The sequence below is a fragment of the Aphelocoma coerulescens genome, chromosome 4 (assembly GCF_041296385.1).
Source record: "Aphelocoma coerulescens isolate FSJ_1873_10779 chromosome 4, UR_Acoe_1.0, whole genome shotgun sequence".
Lineage (NCBI taxonomy): Eukaryota > Metazoa > Chordata > Aves > Passeriformes > Corvidae > Aphelocoma > Aphelocoma coerulescens.
Window position 1 is genome coordinate 58,560,815 of NC_091017.1, and position 14,826 is coordinate 58,575,640.

The 14,826-nt window shown below is 35.8% G+C and overlaps 1 long non-coding RNA gene across 2 annotated transcripts in view; it reads right to left on the reverse strand.

Moving 5' to 3' along the window:
* LOC138109101 (uncharacterized) overlaps positions 1-13,663 on the reverse strand; it is a 51,135-nt gene extending 37,472 nt beyond the window's left edge. For both annotated transcript variants that reach the window (XR_011150264.1, XR_011150265.1), the window contains exon 1: positions 13,361-13,663. This is a non-coding gene — a long non-coding RNA (uncharacterized lncRNA). The remainder of the gene's footprint in view (positions 1-13,360) is intronic.
* Between the last annotated feature and the right edge of the window lie 1,163 nt (positions 13,664-14,826).

The following is a 14,826-nucleotide window of genomic DNA, read 5'->3' on the forward strand; positions in this document are numbered from 1 at the left end:
ATTGAAGGATTATCTCTCCCCAGGGATCAGCTCAGATGGGACTAGTCCTTTATTTATAATTTTCATCTTAAAAAGCAGTACAAGGAACAGTGATAGCTCATACATACAATGTGCCAACCAATCAAAATATTTTTATCCCCCTCCATGACAACAATCATAGAGATAGTATTGCAGCAAAGCATCAAAATTCAAATGATATCATCAGTCTGACAATATATTGAAAAACAATTTGTTGCCTATAGCAACAAATAGCTTTATTGAGTCCTATGTTGCCTTGGGGATGCACAAAGAAAAAAATTAACGAACTATAAATTACAAGTGAACTAACTGGTAAAAATGAAAATAGACTAAAAGCTAAATCTAATTTAAGGTATAGTAGGTGCAACACCTACCTAAATCCCAAGTATCTTGCCACCAAGAAAGTTTCAAAAATGTCAGATAAGTATATGCATTTCAGGAGCAGCCAACAGCGTGCCTTAGAAAGCTGATCTATAAAATACATAAAATTATGAAATTTGCATAAAACAGGTCAGGAAACTCTAAGCATACGGATCTGAGTTTTGTTGTATATACAGTACAGGGAATTAGGGCCAAAGAAAAACAAGCCCATCCACAGTTTCAGAAATATACTACACTTACTGAGGTTAGCTTATTGATTACCATTAATGCTGCATTCACTTGCACATGGAAAAGAGAAAAAATATTCAGTTTCTAGAGTAAAGAACTTAGTACCCTCAAGTTTTACATACATTTCCTGAACAGTAAGTCCCAAGTCATTTATGGTGGAGGCTCTTTCAATGCTTTCACAAGAGTTGAAAGAGTTTTTGACCATTTTGACAGAAGCCAAACAGGAATTATATGAAACTAAAATATAATAACTAATATTAGTATGCATTTGAGAACTGAAAATCTTTACTCCTTAAACTAAATGTGTGCATTGTTAAGCGTAATTAAAGAACAGAGACTAAGAAATAATACTGGCTGTAATCAGAGGCTTTTTTGATTTTCTTTCAGTGCTGCAGACCTTCTTCAGTCATAAATTTATTTTGTGATGTGACAGTTTCTCTAGGAAGTATTAGCTAAAAGTGGTTAAAGCATTTATCAGTCTTTCTTTTGTACACCTATGGAATTTGGGAGCCAGATGTCTTGTTGATTAGGATAAACTAGAATAATCTGGAAAGTGCTGAAGTACTGTGAGTATTCAGATCAACAAACGAAGCATATTGTGTGATATTCAGGATGTGGCAGGTGCTGAGGAGTACTCTTATAAATAGTAATTTGGAAGGTGGACATCTAAAGACATCTAAGTTTCTCCTACCAGGGAGAAAATGCAAATATAATAACTTTTCATTTTAAAAAGACCACTACTAGCTGGAAAAAAACACAAACAAACAACTGTTATTTCACACATTCTGGGCAATAATCAGAGCTCCTCTTTGGAACACATTTAAGAAAAAGTAGGAATTTTCTTGACTTATACAACATGATTGTCAGCACATATTATCAAAAACACTTTCTAGAAAACACCTATTAATTAACAGGAATGCAGACTGATCTGCAACTGTTTCTTCCTCCTACAGTAGGAATTTCTGCCATTACCTCTAGATTCACTTGGATGACATGACAGTAAAATACCAGGAACTTTCAAGTTTGAAAGGATACATCAATCAGTTAGAATAAGCATGTCTCAGTTAAGGAAGATAAGTCAGATTCTGATCTAGCAAACATTTAATAACTTCAGAAGCCATGTCCTTAATTAATTCATTATCCATTCGGTAGAAATTCAGTACTTCTAGGAAAGCTGTAGTCAGCTAGAAAGCAAGAGTAATTAAATATGGGAGTTATCAAAGAAGTGTTCCTTCACAAGTAGGTGTTTAACTATCCTCATATTTCTGGAAAGTAGAAATGCTGGAAAACTCATTGTTTTCTGAGAGTTTGCATATTCCATCATTTTTTGTTGTATACTTCATGATTTTAAATTGACAACATGGACCCAAATTCCAATTCACAAGTTGAATCTCATTTCAAGTTTACAAAATTTCAGCTCTTGCAATCATTTAATGAACAAAAGTAATTACAATTATAAAAGAGAAGATAACTGTGATTGAGTGGATGAACTATCCATCTATCCATAGATCCTGTCAGGATGTCTTTTAACATTCTTTGCAGCCAGATATCTCTACAACAGATGTCAAAATTATAAAAGAAATAGTCACTTGAGGCTTGAGCTGTCTGCACTTCAACAGCCCAATTAAAGACTTGAGATTCAACCAGGGGCATTAATGATTACATGTGACTGTGAATTGCTAGGAAATACCAGTGTGTAGGAAGAGGATAGCATATCACAGCAGCAGAGAAATTTGAAGCTAAGCTTTCTTCTAATTATTTTTTTAATTCTACACTGAACCACTTAAAGTACACTGCAATCAGCAGTACTGCGTTGCACGCAAAGGTAAAGAGCTTCACCCACTGGATCCCAGTGGGATCCCAGGAGAGAACTTGGGGACAGTCCTGACACTTCCTCAATATAAGCTAGTGGCTAAGTATGTCGGGGACATTGGAAGTTGTGTCTTGGAAGGAGAAGGAAGAAAAGGAAGGTATAAGAGTCTTGAAACAACAACTAGGTAACTGCTTATCACAGTTCTATATATTCAGCCATGCATGAGGGAGTCCAGTTAGAGACAAGAAGGTAGCATTGTAGGGGTTCCGTTGCACTAAGTACTTTCAATGGCATAAAAGGAAATTCTATAGAAGAATAATTACCTATTTATGAGTTGTTGCAGAAGTAATTATATGAAAAACAGCATATGCATTTGTCTTTTTACAGATATGCAGGATCTAATGCTATAGAATTCATGAGACATGTTAATGCTAAGAAGTGTGTATGTGGTCTGCAGATGTGTGCCTCTTTGGAAATACTTTCCTGACAAATAAAAGGCATTACAGGGAGATGGGAACTCTTTTTACTTTCGCTTGGAAAAACATACTTGTAGAGAGTTATAACATAAAAGAACTGTAACAAAATTTTGACTTGGTATTTAAAATCCAAGAAAGGTATCTGTGGAAAAAGCCAAATTCTCTAGACCTCTGAAAGATTTCCACAGTCTCTGTAGAAGTTTATGAAAACAAGTTTAAAATAACTGCAAAAAATAACAGTGTAAAATAAACTAGCTTATATACAAGAGATCATAGCATGGTACTTTTGTTTTTACTCAAATATGACTTGAATGTGTTTCCATCTTTACTTCAACATTTAAGTTTTTTAAACAACCTATTCGTCAGGATTGGAAGTTTCAATTTCTCTTCCTGTAGTCTTCGAAAGGACTTTTTGCCTAGAAATATTAGATAAAAAAGATCCTGTACTATTCCATGTGTAACAGGTAGTACACAAAGCCTCAAGGGTAAGACCTTAAGATACACATAAAATACCCTTTCCAAATAGGATTTCTCCTTCTTAATTTCTGGCCTTAGCTTTAACTTAACTAACCTCTTATGCTTTGACATCCTTTAAAAATACTTGTAACAAGTTATGTCTCTCATTGGTGGCAGGGGAATATCTTATGTTATGTAACTTTTTGTCTGGGGTTCTATGACATTACTGTAAGTTAACTTCATCCTCCTTTGTTTTTATTTCTTGTCAAAAGCTCAGTTAAACAGCTCATGTAAATTATTTATACATAATTTGCTTAGAACTTTTTTCATTTATCTGTTACACTTTATACTCAAATGAGAGAGCTCACTGTGACCCTGTATGCTCAGAACTGATCTACAAAGAACTTCTAGCCACATTAATTTTTCTTGGTCTCATCTGTTCTCTGCATTATTTTTTTGAATCTGTGTTGTCAGGAGGTCTTTTGCAGTTTATGTTGGTCCTTATATGTCTGCTCTGAAGTGTACATGTACATATTTTAAACTATTTGCTTTTGGCTGCAAAAAAAAACCATTTTAAATAGAACTAGTTTGACTTGGTTGTTACCTCCTAAGCACTAGGAAATGTAGAAGGAAAAATGTCTAATAGGCTGCATAAAATTCAGCTTTTCTAGGTTGTATGTTTCCTTTCAAGTTTCCTTTCAAATTTCCTTTGATTATCCATTTAAAACTGCTTCTTTCTATAATTGTGTTTTTTACTTTGCTGACTAAATGTTGTGGCTTTCTTTGTTGTTTGCTTTGGTTTTTTTTCAAATTCTGCTTACCATCATTAAACTAGAGAGCTCCTTCTTCTAACGTACATAAGACTTATGGACATTATTTCCTTCCTTTTCAGGGTCAAGTTAAAACTAAGATTATAAGACAGATGTCCACTATTAAGGCAAGCTGTTTATTGAAGGTAGAGCCTATTTTTTTTTATAGTTTTTATATATTTATGCAAGTACTTGTTTTGCACAAAGCCAAATCAATTAGGCTTTTTCATTTGAGCAAGCTAAACCCCCCATCATTCAACAGAGTTGGAAAGCTGAAAAGTGCATTATGAAATACATGTCAGGAGTATAGATTTATATACACAATGTGTGCTAATTTACACATTTGTACCAACATTTATTTAAATCAACATTTTTCACACTTTCTTCTGAGGAATTTCAGCTTTATTTGTAGCACTGGATTTGGATTTATCTGAATTATGATGTAAACTCAGAATCAGGCAATAATGGGAGAAGGATTCTGTGTTGTTTTGCTCTTAATTATTTTTATGTCATGCAGCTGTTTATTTCTCATTAGTGATGTGATCTGTAGCCCCAGTCTTGAAAAAAAATGACTTTAAGACAAAGGGTGTAAGAAAAATCTGCTATGCCATTTTCTGGTTGTATCACAAAATCTGAAGATGTGCATGTCAGAACAGAAAGAAAAGAACAAGAAAACAAGAGAAATATGCTATTTCTGTGTAAATAAACTCAATAGACTACATTTTGATTTCCCATGTTGGATTTGAATTGTTAGAATATATATTTTTCATTTTAGAAAAGCAATATTAAGTTTCACTGTGTATCATGAATGAAAAGCTTCAAAATTATTTTTTTCTACTGCATTCAGTAAACATGAGGCTAGATTGGAGTTACAAGACTGGGAAACAGCATTTTCTATTAAAACCCTTTTCACTGTGTTGCTAATTCAAAATTGATTGTGCATGTGTTAAAAACCTACATATTTTTGCTTCTTGAAGCAAACTTGATATTCACTTTGTATCCAAATTAACCCTGGGGTAACAGAAGGCCTCAAGGCAAACTTTGTCAGCAAACTACTTTTTAACTACAGCTAATCATCTGATTGAAAATGTTCTATATTTAAAACAGCCTTGACTATCATTCTTCAAGTAGTACCACTATAATTACTTAGCATGTTCCACACACAGGCTCTTGCTCTCTCTCCAAGGTAGTTACTCAGTTTTATTGTTCTCTGTAGCTCATACTATATACAGATCTAAAAGAATAAAGAAAGCCATGTGGGGATTAGCAGTGGGTTTAATGTTAATGGTTCATAACACTCCATATTCTCAGAAATTCACATTAAAATTCTGAGAGTGGCATAAGCAGTGTGCAGAATCTTTGAAGAAAGGTACTGTTAAAGTAGGGGGATAGGGAAGTTATCTAGAGGTGAAAAGTGCAACCAAGAAAGTGTGTTCTGAGCAGAACTTTTGTAATATGACTGAAAAAAACGTATCATGAATTCAGCTCCAGTAACTGGAAGTACACTAAGGCTGTGTCTGATAATTGCATAAAGTATTTTTTATTATTTCTGCCACGTTGCCAATTTTTTTCTTGTATTGATAGCAAGTATGCTGTTGCTACTGATTATGGTCTACAACTTTTACTTTAAAGTACAGGTTTATATTTGTTCAATGGCATAAATCATATTTTCATCCATATTTTGATTTTGTGTTTGTAACTGATCACAGCAGAGCCATTATTTATTTATGAAGTTGTAAGAATGTCTAAAATGGTGTTTTGCCCACTTTTGGTTGTGTTTACCTCAATTACTTTAATCATTCCTTCACAAAATCTGCTTTTAATTTTACCAATATCAATGTAAACAGAAAAACACAGATTGAGATTTAAAATCTGTCATCTTTCCTTCATAAAGAGTCATGAAAAGTGATATATCTTACTGTCCTAATTATTACTTGCTATGTTGTTCTCTGTTCCTGCTACCAGAGGTTACAGACATCTACATTAACTTTGGAGTTCTCATTTCCCTGAGAATAGGCCAGAGCTAACTGGTTTTTGTTTCACCCCATTAAAAAATTACTTTCTCAAAAACTCAAAAAATTGTGACAGCAATCAGCAAGAAAGCTCATAGATGGTAAAACCAAAAGCTGATATTCGTTACAGGAATCAAAGAAAAACAAAATCATGAAAGCCTAGCTGTTTGATTCCTCCTCTCTTTTTGTTCCAGTCCAGGCTTTTTGGTTGACTCTCTGACGTGCTAATCCTCAGTGCTGAATTTTTCAGGAATCGAGGGAGTCAAGACTACCTTTCTCTTGGCTCTTCAAGGAACACTACCTCAATATGGTACTGTTAGGCAGGCAAGTATAAACCTGTCAGCAGATTTAGAAGCCCCAGATTTCTCACTTCTGGTAGCACTTTAATCAGATCAAAGATCTAAACTCATCTTTCATTTTTATTTCACTGTCAGACATATACTTTACTGTCTCTGTAAAATTATTTTGTGTCAGAAATGAACCTTTTTCTTTTCTATGGTCATCCTAAAGCAGACTGTCTATTCTTTTCCATATCACTTGCAGTATGATCAACAGATTGTTAAAAAACATTATTCCTTGGCTGAAATGTAGGAAGTAATCTTCCTTACATGTATGTGAAAGTCACTAAGAACACCTATTGTCAAGTAAAACAGAGCAAACAGCACAAACGTAATCAGAACATTGCTCTCTTCTGGTCTGGCAGCTTGTTAAAAGAGAACAGTTTATTCACTACATCCAATTATTTGGCCTCACTCAAGTCACCAGTAAAATTCCCACTTGGTGGACTAGAATATAAGTGACATCAATAAGTACAAGAGGTAATTGTTATTCTGCAACAGTTATATATAAAATAGGCATAAATATAAGTATTACTGGATACTGTAATTGATCAAAAATAGGTGGCATGATTTTGTAGAATTCTCGAGCAGTACATACACCAGAACTCACAACAATTAACTGAAGGGGGGATTATTGAAAGATGAAGGTGCACAGTTTTTACTGGTATGGTAGAATGGTGACTTAGATTCAAAACAGTATCCAAAGTTCTGTACTCCATTATAAGGAATGCTGTGGACAGTATTTACAGGTGTTTTGACATTTTCCCTCAACAGAGTCTGATTTAATTATGAATACAAGTGTTTATAATTTAAAAATCTGAAAATCACCTATATTTATTATTGTATAACACTGGTGTTTCCCATGCTTTGTATTATTCTACTCTGCCTTGTCTACTGGTGTGACCTTCCTTTTGACAGTTTGTGATCTAACTATGCAGGCAGGTGATCACGATTTAAAATGTATCAGTCACTGTCATTTTAACTCAGTATCATCCTACTTTTTAGAGCAATTAATATAATTAGTACTTTCCAGTCTGTTTTAATAAGGAACACAATTTAAAGAAGGAAAAGTATTAATTAAATGGAGCATTGAGTTTTTTCACGGTGGAAGACCAAAGAAATAATACATTGGTTTTCTTGTTAAAAAAAGTATTTTTAAAAAAATATACATACCACTCTGTTTGAAGAAGCCCTCAATATTAAAAAAGCAAAGTAGAAAGGAAAGTCTTTACAAAAAATACAAGTTTAAATTTTGGAACATTGTACAAGGAACTTTTTCCAATACATTGACTTACAATATATAATCACAGAATCATAGAATGGTTTGGGTTGGAAAGGACCTTGAAGATCATCTATCTCCAACCACCTTGCCATGGACAGGGGCACCTTCCACTACACCAGGTTGCTCAAAGCCCCATCCAACCTGGCCTTGAACACTGCCAGCAATGGGGCATTCATAGTTTCTCTGGGCAACCTATTCCAGGGTCTCACCACTCTTAGAGTGAATAATTTCTCCCATATGTCTAAACTAAATTGCCCCTTTTCCAGTATGAACCCATTACTCCTCGTCCTATCAGTACAGTTCCTGATGAAGAGTTGTTCTCCAGCTTCCCTGTAGGCTCCCTTCAGATACTGGACGGCTGTTTTGAGGTCTCCACTGCTCTTCTCCAGGTTGAACAGCCCCAACTTTCTCAGCCTGCCTTCATAGGGGAGGTGCTCTACTTTCCTTCTCAACTTTGTGGTTCCTCTCTGGACTCGCTCCAACAGTTCTATGCCCTTTTTATGTTGGAGCACCAGAACTGTATGCAGAATTAGAGGTGGGGTCTCGTGAGAGCTGAGGGGGAATCACAGGGATCCTCTCCAATATAATTTCTTATGGAAGGAAAAACAGTTCCAGAGTTTACCTAAACAGATCAGTCTATTTTAATTTACTGCCTTCTATAAACCCTTCTTCCACTATCTAAAAGATCTGTAATAAAAAGTAGACCACACCGTAACTTTACCTAGATTTTGCATCTAGAATTTATTTGATGGCTGATTTTCCTGCTTATTTAGCCTTTTAAAGGTAAAAGGTCTTTGGGACAGTCACCAAGACTTGCTCATTCATTTTAACCCAACCCATATTACTATATATCAGAGACTAATATCCACTAACACTAGCATTCCTGTTCCAGAACTGCTTTTAACAAATGAAAACACACAAGCCTTAAAAAACCCTGGTTGGAAATCTCATTAACAATTTGTTTGACAAGGTTCTATTTTAATACACAAAGTCTCCCTTCCTTCTAGTGACTGTATTGGCAAAAAGCTGCACGAGCACATGAGGAGCAGATGGAAAACATGCTAGCACTGCAGTACTTTTAATACTTTAATTTCATTATGTGCTTCTGCACCTATTTTTTTCACATTGTTTTTATCAGACTTCCTCTTTCAGAAAAAAAAATAAAATTATATGAATGACTTAGCTCATTTAATCAGCAGCTTTGTGAAGAACAGATCTGCAAATTAGTTTGAATTGAGGTAGCAAGGCAGGCAGGTGCTTCCATGTTGGGGGCTATTGAACTTGCCTGAACCCAGTCAGTTCATTCCTGGAATGCATCCATGCTTTAACAGATATTAAAGCTGAACAGGATTTATATAAGTCATTTGTCCCTCTCCTTGCCAATATAAGTAGATATCTGTACAATAAATATAACTGATCAAGCCTAGATTTTAAAAACCCAGGTCGTGAATATTTCACTCTCTATTGAGAGAGTATTCTTCACTTCAGTTATTCCTTGGAGTTTGTGCTAGATTTTATGTAGAACCCAAACGTTTTCTTCTCTTACTTTATTGGTACTATATCTGTCTATTGTACCTTTCATCCAGATTTTAAAAAGACTGAAATGCTAAACTCAATGGCAAGAGTCTCCCTGATATAAAAATGACCAAGAATTTACCTTCAGTTTAGTCTGCTAAGTGACTACTTCCTCTTACTCACTGTATCAAATCACACATTCAGAGAAAACAGTTTTCCTGATTTCTGGAATAGTTGATAAGTCCTCCTACCAAAAAAAAATATTCTAGTGTTGGGAATAGGCCTCTCTTGTCCTACCCAACATGTTGTCATGCAAACATCCCAAACTGACCTATGACTGATAATGGTTTCTACTCAATAGATGAAGATTAATGGACTTCACATCAAATAATGCCATTTGGGATATAACAGCCACTCTACAGCCTAACTAAAGAGTCAATACTAAAATAAGATGGTAACTTCTGATTTGCATTACATATATTTAATGACAAAAGAAATTTGTTTTTCTTTCAATCAATGATTATGGTCCTACAGTGGTATAAGAACAAAGCTAATTATATTAAATTTTACTAAAATTTGCAAAAGAATTAAATTTAAGTAGTGTATGTATAAAATATACTACAGTTTTTCACAGTATTATACCTTCTCTTTACAGTGATTTTGCCCTTATTTTTTTAACAAGTTTCTCTCATGTAGCAAGTATCTTTGAATAATTTTTTCTTTCTACAAAGCTTATGATTTTTTTTTTATTTCTTTCTTTCATCCCCTTTCTTTAATACTAGGAAAGCCACTATTACTGCATGTAGCCTAAAGAAGTATTTTTCTAACAGCACTTTTCAGTTTTGTGCAGGGAATATCTTTTTGTCTCTATGACAATACTAGTATGTCAGTAAGCTTTAATAGGCAGGTAAATTCATTAATAAATTGTTCATAACATGTTCTAAGCCATGCATTTTTCAATAGCAATGGTAGTATTCCTCCAAGAATTCTTTAAAACTTCCTATTTTTTCTACATAATCTAAATTCTAGTAACAGCAGTTTCAGATTACTAAAAACATGTATTTTCATATAATACACTCTCTTTAGGGAGAATGGGAAAAAGCATCAGTTGACTTTAGGAAGTTTTCTTGTTGTACATTTTTTATGTTATCTGAAATAATAATTATTTGTTCCTGTAGATGATATTAGTTCCAAGGAGAAGACTCTAGGGGGTTTTATTTTGATTTGGGGGACTTTTTTTTTCAGGGGAGTGAGTCAGGTATGGTAGTGTTGGCTTGTATGGTTTTTTCCTGGATTTCATTTCTAGGGCATACAGGTAGAAGTATGTGGACAAATCAGGAGAGGAATTAATTCTTGAAAAAAATAATAATTGTACATATGTTATTGCTCAATTTAACTATCTAAAATACAGATATAAATATAAAATATGTTTTATTACACACACAAACACATATGTACACATATATATGTACATGTGTGTGTGCGTATTTTTATATATATATGTGTATATATATGTATATTTTGAATTTTTCTGCTCTGATTAAATAAAGTGGTATTATCTGAATATCCAGACAGACAGCTAGTATGTAGCCATTTACAAAAATGCTGTCATAGCTGTTAAAAAAAGAAAGCACCTTTGAAAACTGTCCCTGAAGGGATGCAGCTGTGAAGATTTGTGTCATAAGGACATCCAAAGAAAGCTGAAGTGGCTTATAAAAATCATTAGGTATCCACCCATTGACCTACAAGTTAAATTTTATGGCCAGTATTATTTTTATAATAAGGTGAAGAATTCAATTATATTTGAAAACTCCTGTTAACATGTAGGCGAATAGACAAAAGAAACTCAGCACATCACTTTTATGGACAGATATTAACCTTCACAGATCACTGAGTATATCCAGACTCTATAATTGTGTTTGCTAAAAACAAAGACTCCTAAGCTTCTTTCAGATGACTCAGCAGAAGTGTATTTTTTTTAATGACACTATATTGATCTTAACTGTATATCCTTCAAGAAAATCTGTGTCAGGAAACTTTGACCTGAATTTTCAATGACAGCAGAAAAAAAGTATATTCTTGTTTTCTTCCCGGATTTAGAAAGAGATTTAGCAGTGTGTCTACTGTTTACAAGAAAAAATAATAAATCCAGGGATAAAGTGCCATTTTCAGTGTTGCTGCAATGACTGAAAAATGCATTCCAAACTCCTGGAGAGCACCTTAAAAGTTTCATGAAATGTATGAGATAGTGATGTATTTTCTAAACACATATATGTTACAAAGTAATAGAAAAAATAAAAGAGAGAGAAATGCAAGCTAGGATTTTTTTTCTGGTTTTCTTTTGGTTTTAGCTTTTTTAGGGGGGAGGGAGGAAGGGGGTGGTCCTTTATTCGTGGTGGTTTTAATTTTTTTTGTACTAGAAAACATCTATGTTTTCCAGAAACTGGTTTGCAGAACACTTTCAAGCTTGGCATTTGTCTTCATCTTGACTTAATCCTGAACATCAGACCCTATATCTATTAAGTCACAGAATTTTTTCTACTTGGATACAATATTTATGTCAAAGAGAAGTCACACAAATTAGATGCCCTATTTTTCTAGTTTCCAAAGATGCATCTGGTATATAAAGCCTACCTACCAAACACCAACTATTGAACTCACCATGAAACACAGCAGTCACTGCCACTTGCAGGTTCTTTGATCCTGCATTCTACAGAGTACCTACTGAGGAAGTAGCATCCAGTTCCCTCAGAACCTCAAGGCTTTAAAAGTACAGGTAACATGTCCTCACTGCTGCCAAGTAGACATAGTGGAAACCACTGTTGTTACTGAATTTCTACCAAGAATTCAAGATAATGGAATCATAGAATCATTTATGTTGGAAAAGACCTCCAAGATCATCAAGTCCAATCATAAACATGGCATTGCCAAGTCCAACACTACACCATCCGGAAATGTCACAGCTTTTTGCCTTTTAAATACCTCCAAGGACAGTGACTCAACCACTTCCCTGGACAATTCTTCCCATCCTTAACAACCCTCCAGGGAAGACATTTTCCTAATATCCAATTTAAACCTCCCCTGGCACTACTTGAGACCATAGCCTCTTGACCAATCACTTTTTACTTGGAAAAGAGACCGAACACTTTCATTTAAAGAAAAGGAAAAAAAACCCCAAGTCTTATAACATATAAAATCTCATGCATGAAATCCTACCCCAAAAAAAGCATTAAAACATTATTATTTTCATAAAATCAAAACTGATTTTATAGGAGGCAGAGGTAATTGAGATGTCAAAAAAGTAATCTTTAACTTACCTTAAGATACTGACTACAGAAAAAGAAGTGTACTTTTTTATATACTCATCCATATTATGAGACTTTTATAATAGTTTTTCCTTTGTTTTATGTAAGGATATGATTGGCACTGAGAGATATGATGTGTGGAGGTCAGAGAGGTCTGACTAGGCTGAACATAACTCTTCATCCAGGTTACTGCTGGTAACCAGAATTGGAAGAATCACTTCAAGTGTTTCTCCTTGATCCTTTCTCTCTCTGCCATGTGTATTTTGTTGTATGCTGCTACCTAGCATCTAGCCACTGCTTCAACAGAAGTCCACACTTAAGATCTGGATAAATTAGCAATGCAAAGAAACTGAATAAATAGCTTCAGTCCTGTATCCAAAATTCCAGGCATCAATCCAAAAACATTCAATGGAGAATTTCACTACAGATTTCCAAGGTAGACTATCTTTTTATTTGGGAAGAAAAACAGTAAATCTTTCTTCATTCTAGCTCATAGCAAAAGTTTGCTTGCAATCCAAAAATGTTCAGAGAAGTTTTAAATTAAATAAAAACCTTACACTGTACATTAGTTGATTTTTAGAATGGCTAAAATATTCACAGTGTTTTTGAAACATCCCTTTCATTAAGGAAGGAAAGCTGAAAAATAAAACCTTAATCAAATTTTTTTAAAAAAACACATCATACTCTGTATATTATAGTGAGTGTTAAGGAAACTTCCTTCTCTGACCTTTGAGGAGCCACACTGGCAGTCACACTCCCACCACCAGAGCCTTTCCCTGCTGGCACTGAAGCCCCTTCACAGCTGGTGGCTCCGGTGACCAGACAGGTGCCACTCTTGACTCCCTACACACCCCACTCTTAGACCAGGTTTCCTTAGTTGTTCGATTCCAGGTTTTCCTAAGGCACAGTAACAGAAACAGCTGGAGATGGTGCCTCCCAGGAGGGATCCCCACTGAAGGAATGTCTGGGTTTTTACACCCTCACAGTCCAAGCACACAAATTCTTGTCTCTTCCTCCTGAATCCTCAGCTCCTGACATATATCTTCCCTTGTGAGTGAGGAGTCAGCAGGAAGGGGTGGAGCATCCCTAGTTGCTCAGTGACTGGTTATAAGAACGATCTACAGGTGAGTCACTTACTTCCATTGTGAGTGAGGAGTCAGCAGGAAGGGGTGGAATTTCCCTAGCTGCTCAGTGACTGGTTATAAGGGGCCTCTAGGGAGTATGGCAAACAGGGGTGTGGCCGTGGCAGTTTGCACAGGTAGGGCTTTAGGTTTTTCTTTCTGCTAGTAAGGGTTGCTGTGTGTTGTTTGAGGTGTGTCTGTTGGCTGGCTGGTTTTGCAGTTTCTGTTAGTAATGGTCTTAACACGGTTGAAAACTGTAGTTTGTACAAGTGTATGTGGCCAGGTGGAGCCCTCCAAAAAGGATGCATCTGTACAGACTCACTGCTGCCCGGAGTATCTGAGCTTATCGGTGGTTTTGGGGGTGTTGTGGAGGAGGCTTGCCTGTGGTGTGAACAGGTGAATGACCTCCTTTCACTGGTGGCAGAGCTTAGGGAGGAAGTTGAAAGATTAAGGAGTATCAGGGAAAGTGAAAGGGAAATAGATTGGTGGAGCTCAGCCCTTTCATCTTTAAGGGAGACACACCAGGAGTCAGAGGGCCCATATGCCTTCCACTCTCAGGCAATAGACAAGCACCTGGAAAATGAAGGGGAGTGGAAATGGGTCCCTGCTCGGGGAAGTAGTAATAAAAATTCCTCCCATCCCATAATCAGGTGTCACTTCAGAATGGGTATGAGGCCCTGCATCTAGAGAGCCAGTGTCAGAGACTGAAATATTATATTTTATGACTTAAACATTTTTCTTAAAGGACTTTTAAAACTGTATTCCAAAAGCTGCAGAGAAGACTACCTCACCCTGAATGGGCCCCTGACTGAGGCCTGACACTGCTTGCTGATGAAGATAAGATAAAGTAACAACTCAGGGCTGGGGATATTCACAGAGCACAGTCTTAACACCTCCAAGATGAGGACCACAGCCCCAGGGCTATCAGCTGCCGGGCTTGCACAGACCCTCCACCAAAGGGTGGGAGGGAGGAGAGGCTTTGGGTGTGTGTTGGAAACGCCTCTGGTCAGAGACACAGTGACTGCCCATCCTCCACTGTGCAGAGGAGCCCAGCTGAGGGGTCCGCACCAGG